We start from the raw sequence: 8,292 nt of genomic DNA, 5'->3' as shown, positions 1-8,292 counted from the left end.
TTCGAAACCCTCCGCATTTGGTGGGGTGAGTCATTGCTGACGGGCACTCAAGCCACGCTGAGCTCTGTGGACAGAGTGTGAAGAGCCCAAGGCAGCTGTGGGTGGGTGGTGGCCACCTCCTGGCCACTGGGAGCCTGGCTGTGGCTGTCGGGGGGCGGTGCTCACGTCTAGTCGGAGGCAGGGATGCCGGGCCCCATTCCAGGCCCCGCCTCAGTCTAGTCCAATGGTACACGCGGGGGGGGGGGGGGGGGCGGGCGGGCGGGGAGGCTGCTCAGCAGGGGGCGTGGGCAGCCCCGCACAGGGGTGGGCCCCCGACTTCGGCGGCAGGGAATGGCATGCTGGGGCAAAGGCGGGGAAGGTGGGCTTAAAGGCCACATATCTTGACTCGGCTTGGGAGAGGTAGGAGATGGAACACACTGGTTTGTAAAGCCGGGACCGACTTCTCTGGATGCGCAAAGAAGATCAGAGTTTGGAGAGGAGGGGAAACCCCTGGGCCCAACATGGTGGCAGCGGAAGTGGGGGGCTCGTGAGGGGGGGCAGTTCTCACTTCGCCTGCCTTGGACCCTCCAACCCCAAACCGCTCCACCCAGAGAGAGAAAAATTTTGTGTCTCTGTGTGTGTGGGCGTGTGTGTTCCTTTTTGCTTGTTTTGTTAGTGTGTGGGTGTGTTTTAAAACTTAGCTTTTGAATAGCTGATGGGACGCCTAGTTGCAAGGGGTAAAAAGGCCGGAAATACTTATAATTCCCAATTCTCTGAGTCTTCTGAATGAAGAGTGGTTTGGGGCGTGTGTGTATTTGTAACAAACCTAAGAGGGAAGAGCGCTGAACCAGTCAAGGAGTCAGGTGTCAAAGATAAACACAGCTGGACATTTTTCAAAGTGTGAAAACAGATTTTGCTCAGTGACTACTGCCTCAGAGAGGCGAAAAATGGTCAGTGCAGATGCGATTGGGCGGGGCGGAGGGTGGGTGGCCCACTGGCTGGCATCGTCGAAGTCAGGATTCTATCTTCCCGTGGAGATGGGGACGCAGGCCCTAGCCTTACTGATGGTTACGTTTCACAGGAACGGGTTCAGGTCCTGGAGAAAGACACTCTGCTCCCAAGTTGTAGGAGATACATGTGTGCCTCAAAGGGACAGAGGACGGAGTCACAATTGTAGGCCCTTTCTAGTGAATGTCTTAAGAAAGGGAAGTCAGGAGCCTCTCGTCAGCTGCTGGCTAGAACAGACAGCCAATATGGGGCTTTCTCAGGCAGGCCTATTAAGGGGGCCTGGGGTCACCCCAGGGACTCGGCCTCATGCGGCTTGCGGCCGTGGCGGGGCAGAGGGCTGGATGCAGTCGTTACGTGCTGAGCTCTGTAATTCTCACAGGGCACTTCATGTCCCCTTCTTGAGGTCAGGGTGGGGGCCCGACCCTGTGAAGCTGGAGTGGGTGTTCAGGGCAGAAGGAGGCCAGCACCTGCGTCCCCGCTCCCCTGGGGCACATGGCTGAGGTGGATGCTCTGCTGCGGGGAGAAGGAAAGCAGTGGCCGCAATGGCGGAGGTAGGGGCGGCACCGGAGTTTCTAGCTGACACCTGCTAAGGGTGCAAAGGTCTTGACATGTGATCTCAGGTCCACTGGTTTTGGTCTGTCCCCGGAATGTCCCATTCCAGTCCCAGTTCTCCATAAGTACCTTAAAGGTCCCGGGGTGTGTTGCCTGGCCCTGTCCAGCCTCCTCAGGGAATGCTCAAAGGCCCTGCAGCCAGGTCATTAGCTTAATGATGGAAAAGACCCATTGAATGAGTGACTCCTCCCTTTAGACACCCTTGGGCTCCAGCAAGGGCAGAAATGGAGGTGGGCCCAGCAACCTCCCCCTGCGACCCATCTCTGCACCCCGTAGGCAGTCATGGAGGGCAGAATAGACGCCAGCGAGCCCCTCGCCGGCAGGTCTGGGCCAAGTCTTGCTCACCTAACTGCCTATTTCTGGTAAGAACACTTAAACCAGACCATCTGGCCTAAAGTGTTCAGAAACTGGTCCACCCTTATTCTTTTTTTTTTTTTTTAGATCCTCACCCAAGAATATGTTTATTGATTTTAGAGCAGCAGGAAGGGAGAGAGAGAAACATCAATTGGGTGCCTCCTGTATTCACTCTGAGAGGGAATCGAACCCGAAACCCAGGTATGTGCCCTGACCAGGAATTGAACCTGCACCCTTTGGTGTATGGGTCAATGCTCCAACCAGCTGAGCCATCTGGCTAGGGAGTCCACCCTTATTCTTGCCGCACCTTCATCCTCTCCCCACCTATGCCTTAAGAGCCAATGCAGAGAGGGATCACTGAGAGCTCCTGAGGTTCCCAACAGCCAGAGACAGCTCAGCATACAGTTCTGGGGCAGGGCGCCCCAGCAGATGTGGGAGCTTAGGGCTTGTAGCAGAGGTTCGAGAGTGCTACCCATGTCTCATTAACGTAAGTCATCACAAAACGCCCAGGGTCCTGACAGATGTTTCCAGGCCCTAATAGGTATGGAGGGGTGGTCTCATATGGATAAGTCCAAATGGTTGGTACTATGCTCCTTAATGCCAGGACCCTGGGGATGCTGGGTGCTCTTTCTAATATGGGAAGCCTCTCACAATGATGGGTGGGCTGGGCTATAGGACATTGGAAGGACTGGGGCAGGAGCAGGGAGGAGAGAAAATGGGGATGAGAATCAGCTTTGGAGTTTGTGTGTCCAGAACCAACGTGGAAGATTCTTCAAGCAACCTCAAGAGGGCGCCAGGGTCTCTTGAAAGAACCAATTCAGGCACTTTCTGAGCCCACCTGGCAGGCTGCACCCACTGCCAGCTCAGATATTAGACCCCCAAGAATCTGGCAGTGATGAGTGGCAGTGGCAGACTACTCACCGCCCCATTCCTGCAGATTGCAGAGCACCCCACCTCTGCCCACCTCTGCTCTTCAGAGGACACTAACTGGGTTGGGAAATCCCTTCTCTGGGGGACCCCAGCCACTCCCAAAAAGCTGCCCAGGTGTCCCCAGCCACTCCCAAAAGGCTGCCCAGGTGTCCCCAGCCACTCCCAAAAAGCTGCCCCGGTGTCCCCAGCCACTCCCAAAAAGCTGCCTAGGTGGTCTGAGAAGGTGATTGGGCCCCACTGGTCATATCTCCTCGCTGCCAGGGAATGGATCCCCCAAGACAGCTGGCCCAGGACCTGCTCCCCCTGCCTACACACAGAGCCCCTGTAAGAGAACTTTCCCCTAAGTTTCACTAACACTCCCTGCTCCTGAGCCATCCCCCACCCAGAGCCATCGTGCTGGGGAAGGAACTTCGAATTTAATTTCGTGCCCTAACTCTGCACTTCCAAAGAGAAAGGCGGGCAGAGCAGAAGGCAGGAAGAGGATTGCCCTTAGGTCCAGACTACGGGCGGCCCCGCCAGGGCCCTCCGCTTTAAAAGGTCTGGTTCTGGTGTTTCTCTGACTGTGCCCCTCCCACTGGGGCTGGAAACCAGTGGAGCAGAAGGAACGTGGTGCCTGGCCCCTCACGGCCCACCTTGCGGGTAACTGGGACCCTGGAATTGCTGGCCAATTGGCTTCCAGATCACAGTGTGGGTGTTTCCCAGGTGCCCCTTGTTGAGGGCTGACTGCCTGCCCGTGTGTGGCCTCCAGGGCCTGCCAGGCCTGGGAGCTGGCCATTGGCCCAGGCCAAGCCTCCCTACTGCTGAGGAACGCAGAGGGTTTTGAGAATTCTAAATTTGAGCCCGGCCTTTCAGGTCCTAATGAAGTTATGTTTTGTCCCAGTTGGAAGATAGAACATACTTTATTTAACTTGTTAGTCTGGTTTCTAATCTTTAAGTGTTTAACATACAATATATGGGCCTGTGTTTGTAAACCTGTCCCGGGCCCTCCAAGTGTTGGGGACGGGCCTGAGAAAATTTCTTGTATTGCGTTTCTGAAAGGTATGTGGGTCCACGCGCGCGAGTAGTGGGGGGACATCCACTGTGCCCTCTTAGGAAGAGTGAGAATGGGGACCAGAAGGAAGCTCGCCCAGTTTAGCAGAGAAGTCCTGGCTGATGGGGAAGCCACCTCACCGAAGACTCCGGGGAAGAGACAGAGAAGGTGGGAGGCGGGGAGGGCAGGTCACATTTGCTTGCCCTCCCTTCTCCACCGCATAGCAAGATACTCCAGACCCTTTCCAGGGCCGCCTCTTTCCTCCAAGCTAGTCGCTCAGAGGCCACCACAGTCCCTGGTCCCTGTGCTGTGAGCACAGTCCCTGTGAGACAGGGCGGGCAGGGATGGGGCTGGACTAAGAGCCAGGAGGTACGTGTTCTGGGCTTGGAGCTGCCATTTATTTCCTTTGCAGGTGGGTGTAATGACAATGGTGCAACCACCTCAGTTTCCTTCCTTTGCCAGAGGAGATTATGGGACTTGGAATTGTCCAGATAGTGGAACACAAGACAAGGGCTTCAGATGACTTGGGCCGGAGGCACCACCAGCTCTGCTGCGCACACACCCGGGGCCCCCCCGCGTTAGCCCCAGATCGTCCCTGCGCGCAAAGCAGAGCTGCAGGGTGGGTGTGCAGACACGGCTGGCGCCTAAGGCTCCCAGTGCTTTTGCCCAGAAACGGAGGGTGCAAGGCGTCTTCGCAAGACACGGGGAGGGCGGGCCTCAGGCACTGGTCGAGGGGGAGGGGCAGCACCCCTCCTCTTCCTAGTGCCCCTCGCCATCAGCCTCGAGACACAACAGAGCATCCTCCTCTGCTGGTTTGCTGACTGATCCTCCTTCCCAAGTAAGGAGCTTCAGGCTGTGGGAAGTTCCTACCCCACCCACCTCAGACACACAGAGAAACCTGGCTAAAAGGGGCCGAAAATTCTAGAAGGGCAGGAATCCAGGCTGGCCAAGAGAAAGGCGGAGGGAGCAGAAGTGGGCACCGGCCCCAGGCAGCATCCTCAGCGCGCGCCCTGGCACCAACACCGTGTGGCCCCGGGATGCGAGGTGGCCTGGGCGCGTGGGGACGCCGGCTTCGCAGGAGCCTGAGGGGCAGAGCGACACTGCCCAGCTCAGCAGCTCGGGACGGCCGGCGACAGCAAGGCGCGAGCCTCCGCGGGGCTTTAGGGCGGGAGGGACTTGCCTTGCTGCGTCCCTGATCGCCTCTGCCCAGAGCGGCGAGGGACCGCGTCATCCGCTGGTGGGGAAACAGCGCTGGGATGAGGGAGGGAGGGCTCGGGGGACTGTGGTGCTGGAGTCCCCGCGTCCTCCCTCTGCGCACGCACGAACGTGGGTCCCTCCTCCGACACGACCTGGGTGCTGCCCGACCCCGGACGTGCCCTCCAGCCGGCAGCCCTGCCCCTGCAGACAGGGAGGCCCGGGACGCCCGAGCCCTGGACGGCCTCCGGAAACGGCTTCGACCGCCCGCCCCTCCGTCTCGATGGGTGCGGGGTGTGTCCTGGGATGAACTTCTGGAAACGATGTCCCGGCTGAGGGGAGGATGGAAAGCGGGAGGCGAGGGCCCCGGGTGCCAAGAGGTGAGGAGGCAGGGATGTCTGAGAGGCAGGATAATTTAGAACCCCACGACCCTCAGGGAGAGGAAGTGGTGGCCGAGTTCCTTTTCCAGACTGTCAGTGTCTCCTTGTAGTTTTTTAAAACGACACCATGACACAAGTTGTTTTGTTTTGCTTTGTTTTTTACACCCCTTGATCCTTGTTAAAAATAATGCATTGTTCATTATTAGAAAATTAGAGCCCTGGTTGGTGTGGCTCAGTGGATTGAGTGCCGGCCTGTGAATCGAGCAGTCCCTGGTTCGATTCCCAGTCAGGGCACATGCCTGGGTTGTGGTCTGGGTCCCCAGCTGGGGACATACAAGAGGCAACCACACACGGACGTTTCTCTCCCTCTCTTTCTCCTCCCTCCCCTTTCTCTAAAGATAAATTAATAAAATTTTTTTAAAAAGAAAATTAGAAAATAACAAACACGATTTTACAAGTATGCATACTATCCTACTGGACAATAGGAGGTCTAGGGGATTGGTAACTTTTAAAATATACCATAACACAGCAATAAAAATCCTCGAAGCATTATCTACATCTGATTTTTTTTTTCTAGCTGAATGACTAAACATGAAATTATTAGATCTAATGCAGTGGGTTTCAGGCCTGGCTGCCTGGCTGCACACACTCTTGCTCTGAGAAGGAATAGGAAGGGCAGGCCCCCCAGGGCACAGTCATTGCCGGCCTTCGCTCACCTCCAGAGCCTTCCGCCCAAACGCACTCACTCCGGTAGCTGCCTCTGCCACACTTGATACCAATTTTTACTTCTTTAATATTAATCAAGTAATAATTGTTTTTTCTTCTCAAGCGGATTTTTTCTTTTATATTCTGAGAAAATTGCCCATTTAATCCACATTTCCAAGTATATCAATATCTAGTATGTGTTGTTCGCTCAGTTTCATTAACCCAATGACTTATAATATCCCCTTCTTAATTTTCAAAATTTATTTCTTTCTGAAGGCTAAACTTACAAAGATCAATAACATGAAGTGCTGGGAAGGATGTAGAACAATAGGCCTCTCACACATTGCTGGTGGGAGTGTACATTGGTACAACCACTTGGGAAACTGTCAATACTGGCTAAAGCACAGATTCTCGTACACCAGGACCAGCAATTCCACTCTTAGCCATATTCCCAACGGGAATGAATGCATGTGCCCCCCAAAGGACATAAGCGAGAATACTCATAACATGCTCTATTCATTATTATAAAAAAAAACCAAAAACCCAGATACATCCCACCCAAATGCCCATCAAAAGGAGAATGGATAAATAAATTGCGGTATGTTTATACAATGGAAATCAAAACAATAGAGCAATGAATAAAGAAAATACTGCTGCTTCAATAACATGAATGAATATTACAGACATAAGATTGAGGAAAGAGGCCATGCTACATAATGAATGGCATCATTTATAGGAAGTTCTATGGTGCTAGAAAACCAATTAGTTGTGACCTTTACAGAGAGGGATATGGGCTGAGAGGGGTTCCCATGGAGCCTTTTGGGGTGCTGGCCATGTTCTAAATTCAGAGACTAGGTTTTTGCACTTGACTGTGTAGAATCATACCTCAATACAAAGTAAAAAAGAAAAAAGGAAAAAAGTGTTTTAGTATCTTCTCCAAATGTGAATTTCCTCTCTTGTGAGCTCTTCATTTTTCTTTTTGTTTTCTATTTTATTCATAGTTACTGTTTGGTTACTTTGAGAAGCTTGTTATTTCTAGGGTGAGCACAGTTAAGTCACGCGTGTGTTGTTGGCCCAGGACTGCCGCGGCTGGCTTTTCCTAGGGTTTCCTCAGTCACTACTTGAGGATTGTTAAGATCCTTCTCTGTGATTTCATGTTTAAATGCAAGCGGTACTGTTTAATTGTGGTAGAATACATGTAACATTGAATTTACCACCTTAACCTTTTTTCAGTGCACCACCATCCATCTCCAGGAGGTTTTTCATCTTCCCAAACTCAAATTCTGTGACCGTTAAATAATAAGCCCTATTCCCTGGCAACTTCCATTCTACTTTCTGGTCTCTATAAATCTGACTACTCGAACGAAGTCCCTTATCTAAATAGAATCATACAGTACTTGACAGGATTTTGAAGAAGTCAGTTGTTTCCTAAAATATGATGTGAATATTACATGGAGGAAAAAGTATGTTTTCAGAGATTAGAAGTTGATATTATCAACAGTGAAAGAAAATAAAAATATTTCCTTATATACTTTTATAAAGTAGAACACCTGAGGTTGCCCTGATCTGTCCAGGGTGCTGATAACTCACAAGCCATCCTGCCAAAAGAGATTGGAAATGTTTGATGCTAATTATGAAGTGAGCTCCAGTGGCTTTATGGCTTCCAGAATCAAGGAGAACTGTGGGTCCAGACTCTTCTCTCCCTGCAGAAAATTAAGTCAGAGACATCCTGTCTTGAACTCAACAGAGAAGAATCCCAAGGAGCTTGGAAAAGAGTTACAAAGTTCAAAAAGGTATGTAATACCTTGGATAAGAGTACATGAACATTAGATTGAACATTTTAAACAAAGAGTTACAGTAATAAATTCACAACTCAGGATCCTGGTAAACTCTGGAGGAGACCAAGGGAGTTGGTCAGGGAAAGAGGACACAGATAAATGCAAAATTATTTGTATTTCATGTTTGATTCATTTATTTTTAATATTACATTTTAAATCCTAGATATATGCCACATGTATTTTTATAGGCACCAAAAATGAAATATCAAAGATGTCAAAGGCCCTGGCCATTGTGGCTCAGTGGGTTGGGCACTGTCCCCCC

Source organism: Pteronotus mesoamericanus, unplaced genomic scaffold (genome assembly GCF_021234165.1).
Source record: "Pteronotus mesoamericanus isolate MK-2021 breed Mesoamerican mustached bat unplaced genomic scaffold, CSHL_Meso_final scaffold_476, whole genome shotgun sequence".
Lineage (NCBI taxonomy): Eukaryota > Metazoa > Chordata > Mammalia > Chiroptera > Mormoopidae > Pteronotus > Pteronotus mesoamericanus.
Note: the sequence above shows the minus strand (reverse complement) of the source record.